The following is a 20,015-nucleotide window of genomic DNA, read 5'->3' as shown; positions in this document are numbered from 1 at the left end:
TTTCGACATTTCATGGGTGATCTATCTGAAATCCAGATCAAATTCTGGATTTCAGATAGATCAGTTGTCATCATGCACCTTTTACCAAGACTGGACCTATAGTAGGACTTAGATGGAGAGCTATCTTAAAAAGAACATGTCCTCATTACTTGGGGGAGAAACAAAGGATCCAAAATCACTCAGAGCTGTCAGGAGTGGTTGGATTGCCTTTCCTGGCATGACGTCACGATAACTATCAGCTGTCACTAATTACGTGATTAGATTATTTTTGGTATTTAAGCATTATGATTTTCTGTGGACGCGGTTGGATCGACTGGTTAAGTTCTGGTTTCGTTTCCTGTTAATCCTCGTAGTAATTGCTGTTTCCATTGACGCCACGCCGCATGTTCAGTTCGTTTGTAATGAGTGGTCAAGCCAAGTTGTTTAAGTTATGTTACCCCGTTTATTAAATCAACCAACAAGAGCTACAGATCTGCCTCACCTTTCCAATTACTTCGGCGACTCTGCATCTGGGTTCAACTTACCCTACGATCGCGTCGCACTACGCGGCGAAATCGTAACAGCACGATCCAACCATTATGGACCCAGCGGAGCGCCACCCACGCTCGCGCCGACGCACTCGGCGACGCAAACCATCCACCTCGAAGACACCGGACTGCTTGGAATGTATAAGAAACCCCTCAGAATCGTTTAGGAATTTTGTAATGGACACACCGTGGTGCGGGGCTCTCAGGCACATCATTTCTAGAGATGAGCCACAGCTGGTAGAAGAGTTAGAGCCGCAGCGTACTCATACGCCCCACCACTGCTATGCACGTCGCCCTGGGAAGCCTTTACCGTTTCATCATGATGCCCAGGTGCGTACAACCACCAGAGAGCGCCCAAGTTATCTTATGCCTATGCCCAGAGGAATTGATTCACCATGGAGGGAGCCTGAAGATTCTGGTGAGGAGGACACCCGTTGAGGAAGTTCCCCACGGCCAGCAGCGTGGCCAGGATCTTCTTGAAGGTCCGGTTGCCGGCCAGCTGCTCCATGCCCAACTTCAGGTCAAACGGGGGCTCGGCGATCTCCTGCTCGAGTGCCTCATAGTTGAGTTTGAAAGACCACAGCTGCAGGCGGGGGGTCAAGGCGCTGACGGAAGCCAGGCCCGAGAGGAATTCCTCGGCCGTCCCCAGGGGAACGTCGGGATTGGCCGAGCGAGCCTCGCGGATCTTCTGCTTCTCCTCCTCTGTGGGCGTCATGCTCAGGATCTTCTCCACACCCTCCTTGTTGATGGCAAAGTCGTCAAAGTTGAGGATGGCGCTCTTGATGACGTGAACGGCGGGCAGGACCGTCATCCCGATGTTGATGGCGGTGCTCCGCTTGGAGTCCAGAACCAGGATCTCGGACTTTTTGCTCTCTGGCGCTTTCTTGGCCCATGGCGTCTCTTTGGCCCTGGACTCAAAGAGGTGCTCCAGCTTCCCCATGTCCACTTGGACCTTGTCCAGTGACGCCAAAAATAATCTAATCACGTAATTAGTGACAGCTGATAGTTATCGTGACGTCATGCCAGGAAAGGCAATCCAACCACTCCTGACAAGAGCATCAAATAAAGACAATTTGTCGGTCTTTCGGGAACAGATGTTCTTGAAAAATAACCCTTTCGCTATGATTTCTAGAATTTTACTGACATAATGCAAGTGCATTCGCAGCTAGCCCTCAGAGATAAAATGAGTTGGATTTCCATCTCCAACAATACCAGCCGATATGTTATTTGAGGTTCTTGATCTGAATGAATTAAATGACCTCCGGTATGCAGTACAACTGTAGAGCAATTACTTTAAATTATGTTCATTCTTTTGTCCCCCGCCTGGTGCCCGTAGATAGCTGGGATAGGCCTTAGCACCCCCCGTGACCCTTGTGAGGATAAGCGGTTGAGAGAATGAATGAATGAAAGAATACTAAACAATGTCTTTCACATGACGATCATTTATACTAAACAATTACTATTAGTTTAAGCATGTGAAACTATGATAAAATATGATTTGGATTTTACAGCATGTTTTCGTAACCTGTTTTATGTTTATTTATATAAACAATAGACACCTTGTAAAGCATTGCTGTTGCTTCACATGTATTTCTTAGGGGCCTAACATTCAACCACATCTAAGCAGCAGTACTTGTAGACTTGCATTCTGTGAAGCGCAAAGTGTCCTTCTGTTCTAAAGAGACAGAACAGCAAGAAAAGGACTCTGTGCAACCTTCTTTACTCTGTAACAGCGGGATGATGCTTTTTGTGTAGAAAGGATGGAGTACAAAGTGTAAGCGAATGAGTGGAAAGTACTGCAGACAATGTATGACTGTTTTTTTCTATTTTTTTTCTGTGCAGTTGAGGAGTGTAGTTTGCAAGATCCAGCATGCCAGTACTATTGAATGCTGGGTATTTTGCTGAGCCTTCTTTAAAAATTACTTCTCTTATCATGTAAAAGTAGTGATATCTGAACAGACAGAAGAATAGTCAGTCATTTTCTTCTTAAAAAAATAAAAATAAAATACTTGTGGTTGCTAGAGTTATACAGTAAAAAAGGGGTGTGTGCATGTGGTGGTGGAGCAATATAATTTTAGTTTCAGTGAAATGAAAAATCTACAATAGTGATCCAATAAATTGGTGGTTATTGAAGTGCTATACCAATTGAATGTAATTTCTGGTAAAATTCTGTAGCTCCAGTGTTTAACCATAAATCCTATGTGATTTTTTGTTTTACAGTATAAAATGTGAAAACACTTATAAATCCCATTTAAATTCAGTGAATTCATTTAGTTGTGCTGCCACTACAACATTGCACCCAATCGGTTAGTCTTTAATTGAATCTGATTACCAGTCGATTTGAATTGAATGACTTGACCCCGCTGAGATATTTTCTCTAAAAGAATAATGGAGTTGCTTATTTGACTATTTAGTATTGTTATTTTGTTATCTTTTTGCATTTGGTGCTTTTTTTAAACATCTACTACTTTACATTATAATTGCTTGATCTGAGGCAGTTGGGTTGTAAAGGTTTAAATCAAAATTCAAAGTACGGTAATACACATATATACACACGATGCAACAGATGTGCAGTCCATTTGCAGCGTCCAGAAGTAAAACAACATGTGAAAATTGAGTGTATAGAGTGCAAAAAGTCTTACTGCAATCAAGCTGACTTTACTCCTTTGTTATTATTGCTGACTCAAAGACAAATACCAATTTGGCCTGAAATGCACAAAAGTAAAACATAGCTGTATATATTCCTGCCTTTTCCCCCCTCTTTTATAACCTGAATATTCCAACTGACTTTGAATAATGTCAAATCCCAATTGATTTGGGTAGCAGGTGTAGAAGGTCGAATAAATACTTTAGCTCATGGGTGTCCATCTGCAAGAGCAGTACCGCTCACGGCCATACCACCCTGAAAAGGCCTGATCTCGTCCGATCTCGGAAGCCAAGCATAGTTCGGCCTGGTTAGTACCTGATTGGGAGACCGCTTGGGAATACCAGGTGCTGTGAGCATCATACCCCGCATCTTTTTCGACATTTCATGGGTGTCCATCTGCTAGTGCAGTACCGCTCACGGCCATACCACCCTGAAAAGGCCCGATCTCGTCCGATCTTGGAAGCCAAGCATGGTTGGGCCTGGTTAGTACCTGGTTGGGAGACCGCTTGGGAATACCAGGTGCTGTGAGCATCATACCCCGCATCTTTTTCGACATTTCATGGGTGTCCATCTGCAAAAGCAGTACCGCTCACGGCCATACCACCCTGAAAAGGCCCGATCTCGTCCGATCTCGGAAGCCAAGCATTGTTCGGCCTGTTTAGTACCTGATTGGGAGACCACTTGGGAATACCAGGTGCTGTGAGCATCAGACCCCGCATCTTTTTCGACATTTCATGGGTGTCCATCTGCAAGAGCCGTACCGCTCACGGCCATACCACCCTGATAAGGCCCGATCTCGCCCGATCTCGTCCGATCTCGGCAGCCAAGCATGGTTCGGCCTGGTTAGTACCTGATTGGGAGACCCCTTGGGAATACCAGGTGCTGTGAGCATCATACCCCGCATCTTTTTCGACATTTCATGGGTGTCCATCTGCAAGAACAGTACCGCTCACGGCCATACCACCCTGAAAAGGCCCGATCTCGTCCGATCTCGGAAGCCAAGCATGGTTCGGCCTGGTTAGTACCTGATTGGGAGACCGCTTGGGAATACCAGGTGCTGTGAGCATCATACCCCGCATCTTTTTCGACATTTCATGGGTGTCCATCTGCAAGAGCAGTATCGCTCACGGCCATACCACCCTGAAAAGGCCCGATCTCGTCCGATCTCGAAAGCCAAGCATGTTCGGCCTGGTTAGTACCTGATTGGGAGACCGCTTGGGAATACCAGGTGCTGTGAGCATCATACCCCGCATCTTTTTCGACATTTCATGGGTGTCCATCTGCAAGAGCAGTACCGCTCACGGCCATACCACCCTGAAAAGGCCCGATCTCGTCCGATCTAGGAAGCCAAGCATAGTTCGGCCTGGTTAGTACCTGATTGGGAGACCGCTTGGGAATACCAGGTGCTGTGAGCATCATACCCCGCATCTTTTTCGACATTTCATGGGTGTCCATCTGCAAGAGCAGTACCGTTCACGGCCATACCACCCTGAAAAGGCCCGATCTCGCCCGATCTCGTCCGATCTCGGAAGCCAAGCATGGTTCGGCCTGGTTAGTACCTGATTGGGAGACCGCTTGGGAATACCAGGTGCTGTGAGCATCATACCCCGCATCTTTTTCGACATTTCGTGGGTGTCTGTTGGGTTTGTTCTGTTTTACTATTATAATAGTTATATTAATTCATTTCTTTATTAAATCATTCTCTTTCTTTTCTCTGTATTAATTCATTACTTTGTTAAATCATTCTCTTTCTGTTTTTCAAAAGTGTTGAGGTCACACCAAGTCATCTTTAACCTGGACAGCCTGTTCCAGGATGGTTATACAAACAATCCACCCAATCTGGGTCCTTGAGATTTGGTGGGCCCTTGGTGACGAGGACAGGGCTATTCGGACAATAACAAGAATATTGTTATCGTTAAGTAACCGTACACTTCGGGTTTTTCTGTATGTAACGATTATATGATTATGATTATATTATATGATTCTTAGGTCAAGGAGGTTGTATAATTACTCTAATCTACATGTTGTTAGGTCTAGTCCCTGTTTTTGTTATTAGTAAAATACTTTGATTGTTATTGTAGTCCCAGATGTTGTTTTTACTCATACGTGATGGAATGATCAACAACTCTGTAACTTGTGACCATAAGAATGGGACGAAAACGTCTATTCGAGGAGACGTTCGGAAGTTGTAAGGTGACACTTGCTGTAACGCTCCCCTCCGGAGGCTTTTATCTGTTGTATCCATTTCTATTTAATTAAATGTCAATAATTGAATAAGATGTCTTCCTGCAGTTATTGATAATTACGGACGAAGGTAATTATTAATGAACCTGACAGTGTTCATCTGCAAGAGCAGTACCGCTCACGGCCATACCACCCTGATAAGGCCCGATCTCGCCCGATCTCGTCCGACCTCGGCAGCCAAGCATGGTTCGGCCTGGTTAGTACCTGATTGGGAGACCGCTTGGGAATACCAGGTGCTGTGAGCATCATACCCCGCATCTTTTTCGACATTTCATGGGTGTCCATCTGCAAGAGCAGTACCGTTCACCGCCATACCACCCTGAAAAGGCCCGATCTCGCCCGATCTCGTCCGACCTCGGCAGCCAAGCATGGTTCGGCCTGGTTAGTACCTGATTGGGAGACCGCTTGGGAATACCAGGTGCTGTGAGCATCATACCCCGCATCTTTTTCGACATTTCATGGGTGTCCATCTGCAAGAGCAGTACCGCTCACGGCCATACCACCCTGAAAAGGCCCGATCTCGCCCGATCTCGTCCGATCTCGGCAGCCAAGCATGGTTCGGCCTGGTTAGTACCTGATTGGGAGACCGCTTGGGAATACCAGGTGCTGTGAGCATCATACCCCGCATCTTTTTCGACATTTCATGGGTGTCCATCTGCAAGAGCAGTACCGCTCACGGCCATACAACCCTGATAAGGCCCGATCTCGCCCGATCTCGTCCGATCTCGGCAGCAAAGCATTGTTCGGCCTGGTTAGTACCTGATTGGGAGACCGCTTGGGAATATCAGGTGCTGTGAGCATCATACCCTGCATTTTTTTCGACATTTCATGGGTGTCCATCTGCAAGAGCAGTACCGCTCACGGCCATACCACCCTGAAAAGGCCCGATCTCGCCCGATCTCGTCCGAACTCGGCAGCCAAGCATGGTTTGGCCTGGTTAGTACCTAATTGGGAGACCGCTTGAGAATACCAGGTGCTGTGAGCATCATACCCCGCATCTTTTTCGACATTTCATGGGTGTCCATCTGCAAGAGCAGTACCGCTCACGGCCATACCACCCTGATAAGGCCCGATCTCGCCCGATCTCGTCCGATCTCGGCAGCCAAGCATGGTTCGGCCTGGTTAATACCTGATTGGGAGACCGCTTGGGAATACCAGGTGCTGTGAGCATCATACCCCGCATCTTTTTCGACATTTCATGGGTGTCCATCTGCAAGAGCAGTATCGCTCACGGCCATACCACCCTGAAAAGGCCCAATCTCGCCCGATCTCGTCCGATCTCGGCAGCCAAGCAGGGTTCAGCCTGTTTAGTACCTCATTGGGAGACCTCTTGGGAATACCAGGTGCTGTGAGCATCTTGCCCCGCATCTTTTTCGACATTTCATGGGTGTCCATCTGCAAGAGCAGTACCGCTCACGGCCATACCACCCTGAAAAGGCCCAATCTCCTCCGATCTCGGAAGCCAAGCATGGTTCGGCCTGGTTAGTACCTGATTGGGAGACCGCTTGGGAATACCAGGTGCTGTGAGCATCATACCCCGCATCTTTTTCGACATTTCATGGGTGTCCATCTGCAAAAGCACTACCGCTCACGGCCATACCACCCTGAAAAGGCCCGATCTCGCCCGATCTAGGAAGCCAAGCATGGTTTGGCCTGGTTAGTACCTGATTGGGAGACCGCTTGGGAATACCAGGTGCTGTGAGCATCATACCCCGCATCTTTTTCGACATTTCATGGGTGTCCATCTGCTAGTGCAGTACCGCTCACGGCCATACCACCCTGAAAAGGCCCGATCTCGTCCGATCTCGGAAGCCAAGCATGGATCGGCCTGTTTAGTACCTAATTGGGAGACCGCTTGTGAATACCAGGTGCTGTGAGCATCATACCCCGCATCTTTTTCGACATTTCATGGGTGTCCATCTGCTAGTGCAGTACCGCTCACGGCCATACCACCCTGAAAAGGCCCGATCTCGTCCGATCTCGCCCGATCTCGGCAGCCAAGCATGATTCGGCCTGTTTAGTACCTGATTGGGAGACCGCTTGGGAATACCAGGTGCTGTGAGCATCATACCCCGCATCTTTTTCGACATTTCATGGGTGTCCATCTGAAAGAGCAATACCGCTCACGGCCATACCACCCTGAAAAGGCCCGATCTCGTCCGATCTCGGAAGCCAAGCATGGTTCGGCCTGGTTAGTACCTGATTGGGAGACCGCTTGGGAATACCAGGTGCTGTGAGCATCTTGCCCCGCATCTTTTTCGACATTTCATGGGTGTCCATCTGCTAGTGCAGTACCGCTCACGGCCATACCACCCTGAAAAGGCCCGATCTCGTCTGATCTCGGAAGCCAAGCATGGTTCGGCCTGTTTAGTACCTGATTGGGAGACCGCTTGGGAATACCAGGTGCTGTGAGCATCATACCCCGCATCTTTTTCGACATTTCATAAGTGTCCATCTGCAAGAGCAGTACCGCTCACGGTCATACCACCCTGATAAGGCCCGATCTCGCCCGATCTCGTACGATCTCGGCAGCCAAGCATTGTTCGGCCTGGTTAGTACCTGATTGGGAGACCGCTTGGGAATACCAGGTGCTGTGAGCATCATACCCCGCATCTTTTTCGACATTTCATGGGTGTCCATCTGCAAGAGCAGTACTGCCCACGGCCATACCACCCTGAAAAGGCCCGATCTCGTCCGATCTCGGAAGCCAAGCATGGTTCGGCCTGTTTAGTACCTGATTGGGAGACCGCTTGGGAATACCAGGTGCTGTGAGCATCATACCCCGCATCTTTTTCGACATTTCATGGGTGTCCATCTGCAAGAGCAGTAACGCTCACGGCCATACCACCCTGAAAAGGCCCGATCTCGTCCGATCTCGTCCGATCTCGGCAGCCAAGCATGGTTCGGCCTGGTTAGTACCTGATTGGGAGACCGCTTGGGAATACCAGGTGCTGTGAGCATCTTGCCCCGCATCTTTTTCGACATTTCATGGGTGTCCATCTGCAAAAGCACTACCGCTCACGGCCATACCACCCTGAAAAGGCCCGATCTCGTCCGATCTCGGAAGCCAAGCATTGTTCGGCCTGTTTAGTACCTGATTGGGAGACCGCTTGGGAATACCAGGTGCTGTGAGCATCTTGCCCCGCATCTTTTTCGACATTTCATGGATGTCCATCTGCAAGAGCAGTACCGCTCACGGCCATACCACCCTGAAAAGGCCCGATCTCGTCCGATCTCGGGAGCCAAGGATGGTTCGGCCTGGTTAGTACCTGATTGGGAGACCGCTTGGGAATACAAGGTCCCGTGAGCATCATACCCCGCATCTTTTTCGACATTTCATGGGTGTCCATCTGCAAGAGCAGTACCGCTCACGGCCATACCACCCTGATAAGGCCCGATCTCGCCCGATCTCGTCCGATCTCGGAAGCCAAGCATGGTTCGGCCTGTTTAGTACCTGATTGGGAGACCGCTTGGGAATACCAGGTGCTGTGAGCATCTTGCCCCGCATCTTTTTCGACATTTCATGGGTGTCCATCTGCAAGAGCAGTACCCCTCATGGCCATACCACCCTGATAAGGCCCGATCTCGCCCGATCTCGTCCGATCTCGGAAGCCAAGCATAGTTCGGCCTGGTTATTACCTGATTGGGAGACCGCTTGTGAATACCAGGTGCTGTGAGCATCATACCCCGCATCTTTTTCGACATTTCATGGGTGTCCATCTGCAAGAGCAGTACCGCTCACGGCCATACCACCCTGATAAGGCCCGATCTCGCCCGATCTCGTCCGATCTCGGAAGCCAAGCATGGTTTGGCCTGTTTAGTACCTGATTGGGAGACCGCTTGGGAATACCAGGTGCTGTGAGCATCTTGCCCCGCATCTTTTTCGACATTTCATGGGTGTCCATCTGCAAGTGCAGTACCGCTCACGGCCATACCACCCTGAAAAGGCCCGATCTCGTCCGATCTCGGAAGCCAAGCATGGTTCGGCCTGTTTAGTACCTGATTGGGAGACCGCTTGTGAATACCAGGTGCTGTGAGCATCTTGCCCCGCCTCTTTTTCGACATTTCATGGGTGTCCATCTGCAAGAGCAGTACCGCTCACGGCCATACCACCCTGAAAAGGCCCGATCTCGTCCGATCTCGGAAGCCAAGCATTATTCGGCCTGGTTAGTACCTGATTGGGAGACCGCTTGGGAATACCAGGTGCTGGGAATACCAGGTGCTGTGAGAACCATGCCCCGCATTTTTTTCGACATTTCATGGGTGTCCATCTGCTAGTAAAGTACCGCTCACGGCCATACCACCCTGAAAAGGCCCGATCTCGTCCGATCTCGGAAGCCAAGCATGGTTTGGCCTGGTTAGTACCTGGTTGGGAGACCGCTTGGGAATACCAGGTGCTGTGAGCATCATACCCCGCATCTTTTTCGACATTTCATGGGTGTCCATCTGCAAGAGCAGTACCGCTCACGGCCATACCACCCTGAAAAGGCCCGACCTCGCCCGATCTCGTCCGATCTCGGAAGCCGAGCATGGTTCGGCCTGTTTAGTACCTGATTGGGGGACCGCTTGGGAATACCAGGTGCTGTGAGCATCATACCCCGCATCTTTTTCGACATTTCATGGGTGTCCATCTGCTAGTGAAGTACCGCTCACGGCCATACCACCCTGAAAAGGCCCGATCTCGTCCGATCTCGGAAGCCAAGCATGGTTCGGCCTGGTTGGTACCTGATTGGGAGACCGCTTGGGAATACCAGGTGCTGTGAGCATCATACCCCGCATCTTTTTCGACATTTCATGGGTGTCCATCTGCAAGAGCAGTACCGCTCACGGCCATACCACCCTGAAAAGACCCGATCTCGTCCGATCTCGGAAGCCAAGCATTGTTCGGCCTGGTTAGTACCTGATTGGGAGACCGCTTGGGAATACCAGGTTCTGTGAGCATCATACCCCGCATCTTTTTCAAAATTTCATGGGTGTCCATCTGCAAGAGCAGTACCGCTCACGGGCATACCACCCTGAAAAGGCCCGATCTCGTTCGATCTCGTCCGATCTCGGCAGCCAAGCATGGTTCGGCCTGGTTAGTACCTGATTGGGAGACCGCTTGGGAATACCAGGTGCTGTGAGCATCATACCCTGCATCTTTTTCGACATTTCATGGGTGTCCATCTGCAAGAGCAGTACCGCTCACAGCCATACCACCCTGAAAAGGCCCGATCTCGCCCGATCTTGGAAGCCAAGCATCGTTCGGCCTGGTTAGTACCTGATTGGGAGACCGCTTGGGAATACCAGGTGCTGTGGGCATCATACCCCGCATCTTTTTCGACATTTCATGGGTGTCCATCTGCTAGTGCAGTACCGCTCACGGCCATACCACCCTGAAAAGGCCCGATCTCGTCCGATCTCGGCAGCCAAGCATGGTTCGGCCTGTTCAGTACCTGATTGGGAGACCGCTTCGGAATACCAGGTGCTGTGAGCATCATACCCCGCATCTTTTTCGACATTTCATGGGTGTCCATCTGCTAATGCAGTACCGCTCACGGCCATACCACCCTGAAAAGGCCCGATCTCGTCCGATCTCGGAAGCCAAGCATGGTTCGGCCTGTTTAGTACCTGATTGGGAGACCGCTTGGGAATACCAGGTGCTGTGAGCATCATACCCCGCATCTTTTTCGACATTTCATGGGTGTCCATCTGCAAGAGCATTACCGCTCACGGCCATACCACCCTGAAAAGGCCCGATCTCGTCCGATCTTGGAAGCCAAGCATTGTTCGGCCTGTTTAGTACCTGATTGGGAGACCGCTTGGGAATACCAGGTGCTGTGAGCATTATACCCCGCATCTTTTTCGACATTTCATGGGTGTCCATCTGCAAGAACAGTACCGCTCACGGCCATACCACCCTGAAAGAGCCCGATCTCGCCCGGTCTCGGAAGCCAAGCATGGTTCGGCCTGGTTAGTACCTGATTGGGAGGCCGCTTGGGAATACCAGGTGCTGTGAGCCTCATACCCCGCATCTTTTTCGACATTTCATGGGTGTCCATCTGCTAGTGCAGTACCGCTCACGGCCATACCACCCTGAAAAGGCCCGATCTCGTCCGATCTCGGGAGCCAAGCATGGTTCGGCCTGGTTAGTACCTGATTGGGAGACCGCTTGGGAATACCAGGTGCTGTGAGCATCATACCCAGCATCTTTTTCGACATTTCATGGGTGTCCATCTGCAAGAGCAGTACCGCTCACGGCCATACCACCCTGAAAAGGCCCGATCTCGTCCGATCTCGGAAGCCACGCATGGTTCGGCCTGGTTAGTACCTGATTGGGAGACCGCTTGGGAATACCAGGTGCTGTGAGCATCATACCCCGCATCTTTTTCGACATTTCATGGGTGTCCATCTGCAAGAGCAGTACCGCTCACAGCCATACCACCCTGAAAAGGCCCGATCTCGCCCGATCTCGGGAGCCAAGCATCGTTCGGCCTGGTTAGTACCTGATTGGGAGACCGCTTGGGAATACCAGGTGCTGTGGGCATCATACCCCGCATCTTTTTCGACATTTCATGGGTGTCCATCTGCGAGAGCATTACCGCTCACGGCCATACCACCCTGAAAAGGCCCGATCTCGTCCGATCTTGGAAGCCAAGCATGGTTCGGCCTGTTTAGTACCTGATTGGGAGACCGCTTGGGAATACCAGGTGCTGTGAGCATTATACCCCGCATCTTTTTCGATATTTCATGGGTGTCCATCTGCAAGAACAGTACCGCTCACGGCCATACCACCCTGAAAGAGCCCGATCTCGCCCGGTCTCGGAAGCCAAGCATGGTTCGGCCTGGTTAGTACCTGATTGGGAGGCTGCTTGGGAATACCAGGTGCTGTGAGCATCATACCCCGCATCTTTTTCGACATTTCATGGGTGTCCATCTGCTAGTGCAGTACCGCTCACGGCCATACCACCCTGAAAAGGCCCGATCTCGTCCGATCTCGGGAGCCAAGCATGGTTCGGCCTGGTAAGTACCTGATTGGGAGACCGCTTGGGAATACCAGGTGCTGTGAGCATCATACCCAGCATCTTTTTCGACATTTCATGGGTGTCCATCTGCAAGAGCAGTACCGCTCACGGCCATACCACCCTGAAAAGGCCCGATCTCGTCCGATCTCGGAAGCCACGCATGGTTCGGCCTGGTTAGTACCTGATTGGGAGACCGCTTGGGAATACCAGGTGCTGTGAGCATCATACCCCGCATCTTTTTCGACATTTCATGGGTGTCCATCTGCAAGAGCAGTACCGTTCACGGCCATACCACCCTGAAAAGGCCCGATCTCGTCCGATCTCGGGAGCCAAGCATGGTTCGGCCTGGTTAGTACCTGATTGGGAGACCGCTTGGGAATACCAGGTGCTGTGAGCATCATACCCAGCATCTTTTTCGACATTTCATGGGTGTCCATCTGCAAGAGCAGTACCGCTCACGGCCATACCACCCTGAAAGGGCCCGATCTCGTCCGATCTCGGAAGCCAAGCATGGTTCGGCCTGGTTAGTACCTGATTGGGAGACCGCTTGGGAATACCAGGTGCTGTAAGCATCATACTCAGCATCTTTTTCGACATTTCATGGGTGTCCATCTGCAAGAGCAGTACCGCTCACCGCCATACCACCCTGAAAAGGCCCGATCTCGTCCGATCTCGGAAGCCACGCATGGTTCGGCCTGTTTAGTACCTGATTGGGATACCGCTTGGGAATACCAGGTGCTGTGAGCATCATACCCCGCATCTTTTTCGAGATTTCATGGGTGTCCATCTGCTAGTGCAGTACCGCTCACGGCCATACCACCCTGAAAAGGCCCGATCTCGTCCGATCTCGGAAGCCAAGCATGGTTCGGCCTGGTTAGTACCTAATTGGGAGACCGCTTGGGAATACCAGGTGCTGTAAGCGTCATACCCAGCATCTTTTTCGACATTTCATGGGTGTCCATCTGCAAGAGCAGTACCGCTCACGGCCATACCACCCTGAAAAGGCCCGATCTCGTCCGATCTCGGAAGCCACGCATGGTTCGGCCTGTTTAGTACCTGATTGGGAGACCGCTTGGGAATACCAGGTGCTGTGAGCATCATACCCCGCATCTTTTTCGAGATTTCATGGGTGTCCATCTGCTAAAGCAGGACCGCTCACGGCCATACCACCCTGAAAAGGCCCGATCTCGTCCGATCTCGGCAGCCAAGCATGGTTCGGCCTGGTTAGTACCTGATTGGGAGACCGCTTGGGAATTCCAGGTGCTGTGAGCATCATACCGCGCATCTTTTTCGACATTTCATGGGTGTCCATCTGCTAGTACAGTACCGCTCACGGCCATACCACCCTGGAAAGGCCCGATCTCGTCCGATCTCGGAAGCCAAGCATGGTTCAGCCTGGTTAGTACCTGATTGGGAGACCGCTTGGAAATACCTGGTGCTGTGAGCATCATACCCCGCATCTTTTTCGACATTTCATGGGTGTCCATCTGCTAGTGCAGTACCGCTCACGGCCATACCACCCTGAAAAGGCCCGATCTCGTCCGATCTCGGTAGCCAAGCATGGTTCGGCCTGTTTAGTACCTGATTGGGAGACCGCTTCGGAATACCAGGTGCTGTGAGCATCATACCCCGCATCTTTTTCGACATTTCATGGGTGTCCATCTGCTAGTGCAGTACCGCTCACGGCCATTCCACCCTGAAAAGGCCCGATCTCGTCCGATCTCGGAAGCCAAGCATGGTTCGGCCTGTTTAGTACCTGATTGGGAGACCGCTTGGGAATACCAGATGCTGTGAGCATCATACCCCGCATCTTTTTCGACATTTCATGGGTGTCCATCTGCCAGTGCAGTACCGCTCACGGCCATACCACCCTGAAAAGGCCCGATCTCGTCCGATCTTGGAAGCCAAGCATGGTTCGGCCTGTTTAGTACCTGATTGGGAGACCGCTTGGGAATACCAGGTGCTGTGAGCATCATACCCCGCATCTTTTTCGACATTTCATGGGTGTCCATCTGCAAGAGCGGTACCGCTCACGGCCATACCACCCTGAAAAGGCCCGATCTCGTCTGATTTTGGAAGCCAAGCATGCTTCGGCCTGTTTAGTACCTGATTGGGAGACCGCTTGGGAATACCAGGTGCTGTGAGTATCATACCCCGCATCTTTTTCGACATTTCATGGGTGTCCATCTACACGAGCAGTACCGCTCACGGCCATACCACCCTGAAAAGGCCCGATCTCGCCCGATCTCGGAAGCCAAGCATGGTTCGGCCTGGTTAGTACCTGATTGGGAGACCGCTTGGGAATACCAGGTGCTGTGAGCATCTTACCCCGCATCTTTTTCGACATTTCATGGGTGTCCATCTGCAAGAGCAGTACCGCTCACGGCCATACCACCCTGAAAAGGCCCGATCTCATCCGATCTCGGAAGCCAAGCATGGTTCGACCTGGTTAGTACCTGGTTGGGAGACCGCTTGGGAATACCAGGTGCTGTGAGCATCATGCCCCGCATCTTTTTCGACATTTCATGGGTGTCCATCTGCTAGTGCAGTACCGCTCACGGCCATACCACCCTGAAAAGGCCCGATCTCGTCCGATCTCGGCAGCCAAGCATGGTTCGGCCTGTTTAGTACCTGATTGGGAGACCGCTTGGGAATACCAGGTGCTGTGAGCATCATACCCCGCATCTTTTTCGACATTTCATGGGTGTCCATCTGCAAGAGCAGTACCGCTCACGGCCATACCACCCTGAAAAAGCCCGATCTCGTCCGATCTCGGAAGCCAAGCATGGTTCGGCCTGGTTAGTACCTGATTGGGAGACCGCTTGGGAATACCAGGTGCTGTGAGCATCATACCCCGCATCTTTTTCGACATTTCATGGGTGTCCATCTGCTAATGCAATACCGCTCACGGCCATACCACCCTGAAAAGGCCCGATCTCGTCCGATCACGGAAGCCAAGCATGGTTCGGTCTGTTTAGTACCTGATTGGGAGACCGCTTGGGAATACCAGGTGCTGTGAGCATCATACCCCGCATCTTTTTCGACATTTCATGGGTGTCCATCTGCAAGAGCGGTACCGCTTACGGCCATACCACCCTGAAAAGGCCCGATCTCGTCCGATCTTGGAAGCAAAGCATGGTTCGGCCTGTTTAGTACCTGATTAGGAGACCGCTTGGGAATACCAGGTGCTGTGAGCATCATACCCCGCATCTTTTTCGACATTTCATGGGTGTCCATCTGCAAGAGCAGTACCGCTCACGGCCATACCACCCTGAAAAGGCCCGATCTCGCCCGATCTTGGAAGCCAAGCATGGATTGGCCTGGTTAGTACCTGATTGGGAGACCGCTTGGGAATACCAGGTGCTGTGAGCATCATACCCCGCATCTTTTTCGACATTTCATGGGTGTCCATCTGCAAAAGCAGTACTGGCCACGGCCATACCACCCTGAAAAGGCCCGATCTCGTCCGATCTCGGAAGCCAAGCATTGTTCGGCCTGGTTAGTACCTGATTGGGAGACCGCTTGGGAATACCAGGTGCTGTGAGCATCATACCCCGCATCTTTTTCGACATTTCATGGGTGGCCATCTGCAAAAGCAGTACCGCTCACGGCCATACCACCCTGAAAAGGCCCGATCTCGTCCGATCTCGGAAGCCAAGCATGGTTCGGCCTGGTTAGTACCTGATTGGGAGACCGCTTGGGAATACCAGGTGCTGTGAGCATCTTGCCCCGCATCTTTTTCGACATTTCATGGGTGTCCATCTGCTAGTGCAGTACCGCTCACGGCCATACCACCCTGAAAAGGCCCGATCTCGTCCGATCTCGGAAGCCAAGCATGGTTCGGCCTGTTTAGTACCTGATTGGGAGACCGCTTGGGAATACCAGGTGCTGTGAGCATCATACCCTGCATCTTTTTCGACATTTCATAAGTGTCCATCTGCAAGAGCAGTACCGCTCACGGCCATACCACCCTGAAAAGGCCCGATCTCGTCCGATCTCGGAAGCCAAGCATGGTTCGGCCTGTTTAGTACGTGATTGGGAGACCGCTTGGGAATACCAGGTGCTGTGAGCATCATACCCCGCATCTTTTTCGACATTTCATGGGTGTCCATCTGCTAGTGCAGTACCGCTCACGGCCATACCACCCTGAAAAGGCCCGATCTCGTCCGATCTCGGCAGCCAAGCATGGTTCGGCCTGGTTAGTACCTGATTGGGAGACCGCTTGGGAATACCAGGTGCTGTGAGCATCATACCCCGCATCTTTTTCGACATTTCATGGGTGTCCATCTGCAAGGGCAGTACTGCCCATGGCCATACCACCCTGAAATGGCCCGATCTCGTCCGATCTCGGAAGCCAAGCATGGTTCGGCCTGTTTAGTACCTGATTGGGAGACCGCTTGGGAATACCAGGTGCTGTGAGCATCATACCCCGCATCTTTTTCGACATTTCATGGGTGTCCATCTGCAAGAGCAGTAACGCTCACGGCCATACCACCCTGAAAAGGCCCGATCTCGTCCGATCTCGTCCGATCTCGGCAGCCAAGCATGATTCGGCCTGGTTAGTACCTGATTGGGAGACCGCTTGGGAATACCAGGTGCTGTGAGCATCATACCCCGCATCTTTTTCGACATTTCATGGGTGTCCATCTGCTAGTGCAGTACCGCTCACGGCCATACCACCCTGATAAGGCCCGATCTCGTCCGATCTCGTCCGATCTCGGCAGCCAAGCATGGTTCGGCCTGTTTAGTACCTGATTGGGAGACCGCTTGGGAATACCAGGTGCTGTGAGCATCATACCCCGCATCTTTTTCGACATTTCATGGGTGTCCATCTGCTAGTGCAGTACCGCTCACGGCCATACCACCCTGATAAGGCCCGATCTCGTCTGATCTCGGAAGCCAAGCATGGTTCGGCCTGTTTAGTACCTGATTGGGAGACCGCTTGGGAATACCAGGTGCTGTGAGCATCATACCCCGCATCTTTTTCGACATTTCATGGGTGTCCATCTGCAAGAGCAGTAACGCTCACGGCCATACCACCCTGAAAAGGCCCGATCTCGTCCGATCTCGTCCGATCTCGGCAGCCAAGCATTGTTCGGCCTGGTTAGTACCTGATTGGGAGACCGCTTGGGAATACCAGGTGCTGTGAGCATCATACCCCGCATCTTTTTCGACATTTCATGGGTGTCCATCTGCTAGTGCAGTACCGCTCACGGCCATACCACCCTGAAAAGGCCCGATCTCGTCCGATCTCGGAAGCCAAGCATGGTTCGGCCTGTTTAGTACCTGATTGGGAGACCGCTTGGGAATATCAGGTACTTTGAGCATCATACCCCGCATCTTTTTCGACATTTCATGGGTGTCCATCTGCTAGTGCAGTACCGCTCACGGCCATACCACCCTGAAAAGGCCCGATCTCGCCCGATCTCGTCCGATCTCGGCAGCCAAGCATGGTTCGGCCTGGTTAGTACCTGATTGGGAGACCGCTTGGGAATACCAGGTGCTGTGAGCATCATACCCCGCATCTTTTTCGACATTTCATGGGTGTCCATCTGCTAGTACAGTACCGCTCACGGCCATACCACCCTGAAAAGGCCCGATCTCGTCCGATCTCGGCAGCCAAGCATGGTTCGGCCTGGTTAGTACCTGATTGGGAGACCGCTTGGGAATACCAGGTGCTGTGAGCATCATACCCCGCATCTTTTTCGACATTTCATGGGTGTCCATCTGCTAGTGCAGTACCGCTCACGGCCATACCACCCTGAAAAGGCCCGATCTCGCCCGCTCTCGTCCGATCTCGGCAGCCAAGCATGGTTTGGCCTGGTTAGTACCTGATTGGGAGACCGCTTGGGAATACCAGGTGCTGTGAGCATCATACCCCGCATCTTTTTCGACATTTCATGGGTGTCCATCTGCTAGTACAGTACCGCTCACGGCCATACCACCCTGAAAAGGCCCGATCTCGTCCGATATCGGAGGCCAAGCATTGTTCGGCCTGGTCAGTACCTGATTGGGAGACCGCTTGGGAATACCAGGTGCTGTGAGCATCATACCCCGCATCTTTTTCGACATTTCATGGGTGTCCATCTGCAAGAGCAGTACCGCTCATGGCCATACCACCCTGATAAGGCCCGATCTCGCCCGATTTTGTCCGATCTCGGCAGCCAAGCAAGTTCGGGCTGGTTAGTACCTGATTGGGAGACCGCTTGGGAATACCAGGTGCTGTGAGCATCATACCCCGTATCTTTTTCGACATTTCATGGGTGTCCATCTGCAAGAGCAGTACCGCTCACGGCCATACCACCCTGAAAAGGTCCGATCTCGGAAGCCAAGCATGGTTCGGCCTGTTTAGTACCTGATTGGGAGACCGCTTGGGAATACCAGGTGCTGTGAGCATCATACCCCGCATCTTTTTCGACATTTCATGGGTGTCCATCTGCAAGAGCAGTACCGCTCACAGCCATACCACCCTGAAAAGGTCCGATCTCGCCCGATCTCGTCCGATCTCGGCAGCCAAGCATGATTCGGCCTGGTTAGAACCTGATTGGGAGACTGCTTGGGAATACCAGGTGCTGTGAGCATCTTGCCCCGCATCTTTTTCGACATTTCATGGGTGTCCATCTGCAAGAGCAGTACCGCTCATGGCCATACCACCCTGAAAAGGCCCGATCTCGTCCGATCTCGGAAGCCAAGCATTGTTCGGCCTGTTTAGTACCTGATTGGGAGACCGCTTGGGAATACCAGGTGCTGTGAGCATCTTGCCCCGCATCTTTTTCGACATTTCATGGATGTCCATCTGCACGAGCAGTACTGCTCACGGCCATACCACCCTGAAAAGGCCCGATCTCGTCCGATCTCGGAAGCCAAGGATGGTTCGGCCTGTTTAGTACCTGAATGGGAGACCGCTTGGGAATACCAGGTGCTGTGAGCATCATACCCCGCATCTTTTTCGACATTTCATGGGTGTCCATCTGCAAGTGCAGTACCGCTCACGGCCATACCACCCTGAAAAGGCCCGATCTCGCCCGATCTCGGCAGCCAAGCATGGTTCGGCCTGTTTAGTACCTGATTGGGAGACCGCTTGGGAATACCAGGTGCTGTGAGCATCATACCCCGCATCTTTTTCGACATTTCATGGGTGTCCATCTGCAAGTGCAGTACCGCTCAAGGCCATACCACCCTGAAAAGGCCCGATCTCGCCCGATCTCGGCAGCCAAGCATGGTTCGGCCTGTTTAGTACCTGATTGGGAGACCGCTTGGGAATACAAGGTCCTGTGAGCATCATACCCCGCATCTTATTCGACATTTCATGGGTGTCCATCTGCAAGAGCATTACCGCTCACGGCCATACCACCCTGATAAGGCCCGATCTCGCCCGATCTCGTCCGATCTCGGAAGCCAAGCATGGTTCGGCCTGTTTAGTACCTGATTGGGAGACCGCTTGGGAATATCAGGTGCTGTGAGCATCTTGCCCCGCATCTTTTTCGACATTTCATGGGTGTCCATCTGCAAGAGCAGTACCCCTCACGGCCATACCACCCTGATAAGGCCCAATCTCGCCCGATCTCGTCCGATCTCGGAAGCCAAGCATAG

General features: G+C 51.8%; 2 non-coding genes and 82 pseudogenes across 2 annotated transcripts; all 84 read left to right on the top strand.

The window, feature by feature from the left end:
* Positions 1–3,411: 3,411 nt before the first annotated feature.
* Positions 3,412–3,530, top strand: LOC144190233 (5S ribosomal RNA; annotated as a pseudogene).
* Positions 3,531–3,586: 56 nt separating this feature from the next.
* Positions 3,587–3,705, top strand: LOC144182469 (5S ribosomal RNA). Its single transcript, XR_013324739.1, has one exon. It is a non-coding gene; the product is annotated as a 5S ribosomal RNA (ribosomal RNA).
* A 56-nt stretch (positions 3,706–3,761) lies between these two features.
* LOC144190254 (5S ribosomal RNA) lies at positions 3,762–3,880 on the top strand (annotated as a pseudogene).
* Positions 3,881–3,936: 56 nt separating this feature from the next.
* LOC144182716 (5S ribosomal RNA) lies at positions 3,937–4,065 on the top strand (annotated as a pseudogene).
* Positions 4,066–4,121: 56 nt separating this feature from the next.
* On the top strand, positions 4,122–4,240 carry LOC144190799 (5S ribosomal RNA; annotated as a pseudogene).
* A 56-nt stretch (positions 4,241–4,296) lies between these two features.
* Positions 4,297–4,414, top strand: LOC144182596 (5S ribosomal RNA; annotated as a pseudogene).
* A 56-nt stretch (positions 4,415–4,470) lies between these two features.
* LOC144182331 (5S ribosomal RNA) lies at positions 4,471–4,589 on the top strand (annotated as a pseudogene).
* Positions 4,590–4,645: 56 nt separating this feature from the next.
* On the top strand, positions 4,646–4,774 carry LOC144181800 (5S ribosomal RNA; annotated as a pseudogene).
* Positions 4,775–5,534: 760 nt separating this feature from the next.
* LOC144183619 (5S ribosomal RNA) lies at positions 5,535–5,663 on the top strand (annotated as a pseudogene).
* A 56-nt stretch (positions 5,664–5,719) lies between these two features.
* LOC144186333 (5S ribosomal RNA) lies at positions 5,720–5,848 on the top strand (annotated as a pseudogene).
* A 56-nt stretch (positions 5,849–5,904) lies between these two features.
* Positions 5,905–6,033, top strand: LOC144181924 (5S ribosomal RNA; annotated as a pseudogene).
* Positions 6,034–6,089: 56 nt separating this feature from the next.
* LOC144185797 (5S ribosomal RNA) lies at positions 6,090–6,218 on the top strand (annotated as a pseudogene).
* A 56-nt stretch (positions 6,219–6,274) lies between these two features.
* Positions 6,275–6,403, top strand: LOC144183277 (5S ribosomal RNA; annotated as a pseudogene).
* A 56-nt stretch (positions 6,404–6,459) lies between these two features.
* On the top strand, positions 6,460–6,588 carry LOC144185153 (5S ribosomal RNA; annotated as a pseudogene).
* A 56-nt stretch (positions 6,589–6,644) lies between these two features.
* LOC144184418 (5S ribosomal RNA) lies at positions 6,645–6,773 on the top strand (annotated as a pseudogene).
* A 56-nt stretch (positions 6,774–6,829) lies between these two features.
* Positions 6,830–6,948, top strand: LOC144191030 (5S ribosomal RNA; annotated as a pseudogene).
* A 56-nt stretch (positions 6,949–7,004) lies between these two features.
* LOC144181836 (5S ribosomal RNA) lies at positions 7,005–7,123 on the top strand (annotated as a pseudogene).
* Positions 7,124–7,179: 56 nt separating this feature from the next.
* Positions 7,180–7,298, top strand: LOC144191664 (5S ribosomal RNA; annotated as a pseudogene).
* Positions 7,299–7,354: 56 nt separating this feature from the next.
* Positions 7,355–7,483, top strand: LOC144186648 (5S ribosomal RNA; annotated as a pseudogene).
* Positions 7,484–7,539: 56 nt separating this feature from the next.
* Positions 7,540–7,658, top strand: LOC144190788 (5S ribosomal RNA; annotated as a pseudogene).
* Positions 7,659–7,714: 56 nt separating this feature from the next.
* LOC144188141 (5S ribosomal RNA) lies at positions 7,715–7,833 on the top strand (annotated as a pseudogene).
* Positions 7,834–7,889: 56 nt separating this feature from the next.
* LOC144186549 (5S ribosomal RNA) lies at positions 7,890–8,018 on the top strand (annotated as a pseudogene).
* Positions 8,019–8,074: 56 nt separating this feature from the next.
* Positions 8,075–8,193, top strand: LOC144190001 (5S ribosomal RNA; annotated as a pseudogene).
* Positions 8,194–8,249: 56 nt separating this feature from the next.
* Positions 8,250–8,378, top strand: LOC144182929 (5S ribosomal RNA; annotated as a pseudogene).
* A 56-nt stretch (positions 8,379–8,434) lies between these two features.
* Positions 8,435–8,553, top strand: LOC144190467 (5S ribosomal RNA; annotated as a pseudogene).
* Positions 8,554–8,609: 56 nt separating this feature from the next.
* Positions 8,610–8,728, top strand: LOC144186621 (5S ribosomal RNA; annotated as a pseudogene).
* A 56-nt stretch (positions 8,729–8,784) lies between these two features.
* On the top strand, positions 8,785–8,913 carry LOC144183265 (5S ribosomal RNA; annotated as a pseudogene).
* Positions 8,914–9,154: 241 nt separating this feature from the next.
* LOC144182590 (5S ribosomal RNA) lies at positions 9,155–9,283 on the top strand (annotated as a pseudogene).
* A 56-nt stretch (positions 9,284–9,339) lies between these two features.
* On the top strand, positions 9,340–9,458 carry LOC144189915 (5S ribosomal RNA; annotated as a pseudogene).
* Positions 9,459–9,514: 56 nt separating this feature from the next.
* LOC144186697 (5S ribosomal RNA) lies at positions 9,515–9,633 on the top strand (annotated as a pseudogene).
* Positions 9,634–9,705: 72 nt separating this feature from the next.
* LOC144187561 (5S ribosomal RNA) lies at positions 9,706–9,824 on the top strand. Its single transcript, XR_013324874.1, has one exon. It is a non-coding gene; the product is annotated as a 5S ribosomal RNA (ribosomal RNA).
* A 56-nt stretch (positions 9,825–9,880) lies between these two features.
* Positions 9,881–10,009, top strand: LOC144185648 (5S ribosomal RNA; annotated as a pseudogene).
* Positions 10,010–10,065: 56 nt separating this feature from the next.
* Positions 10,066–10,184, top strand: LOC144187941 (5S ribosomal RNA; annotated as a pseudogene).
* Positions 10,185–10,240: 56 nt separating this feature from the next.
* On the top strand, positions 10,241–10,359 carry LOC144190805 (5S ribosomal RNA; annotated as a pseudogene).
* Positions 10,360–10,415: 56 nt separating this feature from the next.
* Positions 10,416–10,544, top strand: LOC144185833 (5S ribosomal RNA; annotated as a pseudogene).
* A 56-nt stretch (positions 10,545–10,600) lies between these two features.
* Positions 10,601–10,719, top strand: LOC144184773 (5S ribosomal RNA; annotated as a pseudogene).
* Positions 10,720–10,775: 56 nt separating this feature from the next.
* Positions 10,776–10,894, top strand: LOC144181788 (5S ribosomal RNA; annotated as a pseudogene).
* A 56-nt stretch (positions 10,895–10,950) lies between these two features.
* On the top strand, positions 10,951–11,069 carry LOC144187618 (5S ribosomal RNA; annotated as a pseudogene).
* Positions 11,070–11,125: 56 nt separating this feature from the next.
* On the top strand, positions 11,126–11,244 carry LOC144182323 (5S ribosomal RNA; annotated as a pseudogene).
* A 56-nt stretch (positions 11,245–11,300) lies between these two features.
* On the top strand, positions 11,301–11,419 carry LOC144190123 (5S ribosomal RNA; annotated as a pseudogene).
* Positions 11,420–11,475: 56 nt separating this feature from the next.
* LOC144187980 (5S ribosomal RNA) lies at positions 11,476–11,594 on the top strand (annotated as a pseudogene).
* A 56-nt stretch (positions 11,595–11,650) lies between these two features.
* Positions 11,651–11,769, top strand: LOC144189483 (5S ribosomal RNA; annotated as a pseudogene).
* A 56-nt stretch (positions 11,770–11,825) lies between these two features.
* Positions 11,826–11,944, top strand: LOC144184495 (5S ribosomal RNA; annotated as a pseudogene).
* A 56-nt stretch (positions 11,945–12,000) lies between these two features.
* On the top strand, positions 12,001–12,119 carry LOC144189963 (5S ribosomal RNA; annotated as a pseudogene).
* A 56-nt stretch (positions 12,120–12,175) lies between these two features.
* LOC144182496 (5S ribosomal RNA) lies at positions 12,176–12,294 on the top strand (annotated as a pseudogene).
* Positions 12,295–12,350: 56 nt separating this feature from the next.
* Positions 12,351–12,469, top strand: LOC144189026 (5S ribosomal RNA; annotated as a pseudogene).
* Positions 12,470–12,525: 56 nt separating this feature from the next.
* On the top strand, positions 12,526–12,644 carry LOC144189482 (5S ribosomal RNA; annotated as a pseudogene).
* Positions 12,645–12,700: 56 nt separating this feature from the next.
* On the top strand, positions 12,701–12,819 carry LOC144189099 (5S ribosomal RNA; annotated as a pseudogene).
* A 56-nt stretch (positions 12,820–12,875) lies between these two features.
* On the top strand, positions 12,876–12,994 carry LOC144187442 (5S ribosomal RNA; annotated as a pseudogene).
* A 56-nt stretch (positions 12,995–13,050) lies between these two features.
* Positions 13,051–13,169, top strand: LOC144185089 (5S ribosomal RNA; annotated as a pseudogene).
* Positions 13,170–13,225: 56 nt separating this feature from the next.
* LOC144189407 (5S ribosomal RNA) lies at positions 13,226–13,344 on the top strand (annotated as a pseudogene).
* A 56-nt stretch (positions 13,345–13,400) lies between these two features.
* On the top strand, positions 13,401–13,519 carry LOC144191058 (5S ribosomal RNA; annotated as a pseudogene).
* A 56-nt stretch (positions 13,520–13,575) lies between these two features.
* Positions 13,576–13,694, top strand: LOC144187338 (5S ribosomal RNA; annotated as a pseudogene).
* Positions 13,695–13,750: 56 nt separating this feature from the next.
* LOC144191844 (5S ribosomal RNA) lies at positions 13,751–13,869 on the top strand (annotated as a pseudogene).
* A 56-nt stretch (positions 13,870–13,925) lies between these two features.
* Positions 13,926–14,044, top strand: LOC144191094 (5S ribosomal RNA; annotated as a pseudogene).
* A 56-nt stretch (positions 14,045–14,100) lies between these two features.
* Positions 14,101–14,219, top strand: LOC144182253 (5S ribosomal RNA; annotated as a pseudogene).
* Positions 14,220–14,275: 56 nt separating this feature from the next.
* Positions 14,276–14,394, top strand: LOC144189961 (5S ribosomal RNA; annotated as a pseudogene).
* Positions 14,395–14,450: 56 nt separating this feature from the next.
* On the top strand, positions 14,451–14,569 carry LOC144186125 (5S ribosomal RNA; annotated as a pseudogene).
* A 56-nt stretch (positions 14,570–14,625) lies between these two features.
* Positions 14,626–14,744, top strand: LOC144188484 (5S ribosomal RNA; annotated as a pseudogene).
* Positions 14,745–14,800: 56 nt separating this feature from the next.
* On the top strand, positions 14,801–14,919 carry LOC144188732 (5S ribosomal RNA; annotated as a pseudogene).
* A 56-nt stretch (positions 14,920–14,975) lies between these two features.
* LOC144188809 (5S ribosomal RNA) lies at positions 14,976–15,094 on the top strand (annotated as a pseudogene).
* A 56-nt stretch (positions 15,095–15,150) lies between these two features.
* On the top strand, positions 15,151–15,269 carry LOC144188229 (5S ribosomal RNA; annotated as a pseudogene).
* A 56-nt stretch (positions 15,270–15,325) lies between these two features.
* On the top strand, positions 15,326–15,444 carry LOC144183215 (5S ribosomal RNA; annotated as a pseudogene).
* Positions 15,445–15,500: 56 nt separating this feature from the next.
* LOC144183133 (5S ribosomal RNA) lies at positions 15,501–15,619 on the top strand (annotated as a pseudogene).
* Positions 15,620–15,675: 56 nt separating this feature from the next.
* LOC144191362 (5S ribosomal RNA) lies at positions 15,676–15,794 on the top strand (annotated as a pseudogene).
* Positions 15,795–15,850: 56 nt separating this feature from the next.
* LOC144183194 (5S ribosomal RNA) lies at positions 15,851–15,969 on the top strand (annotated as a pseudogene).
* Positions 15,970–16,025: 56 nt separating this feature from the next.
* On the top strand, positions 16,026–16,144 carry LOC144190776 (5S ribosomal RNA; annotated as a pseudogene).
* Positions 16,145–16,200: 56 nt separating this feature from the next.
* On the top strand, positions 16,201–16,319 carry LOC144187616 (5S ribosomal RNA; annotated as a pseudogene).
* Positions 16,320–16,375: 56 nt separating this feature from the next.
* Positions 16,376–16,494, top strand: LOC144189770 (5S ribosomal RNA; annotated as a pseudogene).
* Positions 16,495–16,550: 56 nt separating this feature from the next.
* Positions 16,551–16,669, top strand: LOC144186481 (5S ribosomal RNA; annotated as a pseudogene).
* A 56-nt stretch (positions 16,670–16,725) lies between these two features.
* On the top strand, positions 16,726–16,844 carry LOC144181880 (5S ribosomal RNA; annotated as a pseudogene).
* Positions 16,845–16,900: 56 nt separating this feature from the next.
* Positions 16,901–17,029, top strand: LOC144185441 (5S ribosomal RNA; annotated as a pseudogene).
* Positions 17,030–17,085: 56 nt separating this feature from the next.
* Positions 17,086–17,214, top strand: LOC144185213 (5S ribosomal RNA; annotated as a pseudogene).
* A 56-nt stretch (positions 17,215–17,270) lies between these two features.
* On the top strand, positions 17,271–17,389 carry LOC144189174 (5S ribosomal RNA; annotated as a pseudogene).
* A 56-nt stretch (positions 17,390–17,445) lies between these two features.
* On the top strand, positions 17,446–17,574 carry LOC144185516 (5S ribosomal RNA; annotated as a pseudogene).
* Positions 17,575–17,630: 56 nt separating this feature from the next.
* LOC144182513 (5S ribosomal RNA) lies at positions 17,631–17,749 on the top strand (annotated as a pseudogene).
* A 56-nt stretch (positions 17,750–17,805) lies between these two features.
* Positions 17,806–17,934, top strand: LOC144181921 (5S ribosomal RNA; annotated as a pseudogene).
* A 56-nt stretch (positions 17,935–17,990) lies between these two features.
* Positions 17,991–18,109, top strand: LOC144186469 (5S ribosomal RNA; annotated as a pseudogene).
* Positions 18,110–18,165: 56 nt separating this feature from the next.
* On the top strand, positions 18,166–18,294 carry LOC144183753 (5S ribosomal RNA; annotated as a pseudogene).
* Positions 18,295–18,350: 56 nt separating this feature from the next.
* Positions 18,351–18,469, top strand: LOC144184884 (5S ribosomal RNA; annotated as a pseudogene).
* A 590-nt stretch (positions 18,470–19,059) lies between these two features.
* Positions 19,060–19,178, top strand: LOC144191488 (5S ribosomal RNA; annotated as a pseudogene).
* Positions 19,179–19,234: 56 nt separating this feature from the next.
* On the top strand, positions 19,235–19,353 carry LOC144190024 (5S ribosomal RNA; annotated as a pseudogene).
* A 56-nt stretch (positions 19,354–19,409) lies between these two features.
* On the top strand, positions 19,410–19,528 carry LOC144191302 (5S ribosomal RNA; annotated as a pseudogene).
* A 231-nt stretch (positions 19,529–19,759) lies between these two features.
* Positions 19,760–19,888, top strand: LOC144183253 (5S ribosomal RNA; annotated as a pseudogene).
* Positions 19,889–20,015: the final 127 nt, after the last annotated feature.

This window comes from Stigmatopora nigra, unplaced genomic scaffold (genome assembly GCF_051989575.1).
Source record: "Stigmatopora nigra isolate UIUO_SnigA unplaced genomic scaffold, RoL_Snig_1.1 HiC_scaffold_24, whole genome shotgun sequence".
Lineage (NCBI taxonomy): Eukaryota > Metazoa > Chordata > Actinopteri > Syngnathiformes > Syngnathidae > Stigmatopora > Stigmatopora nigra.
This window is presented reverse-complemented; position numbering and strand designations above follow the sequence as displayed.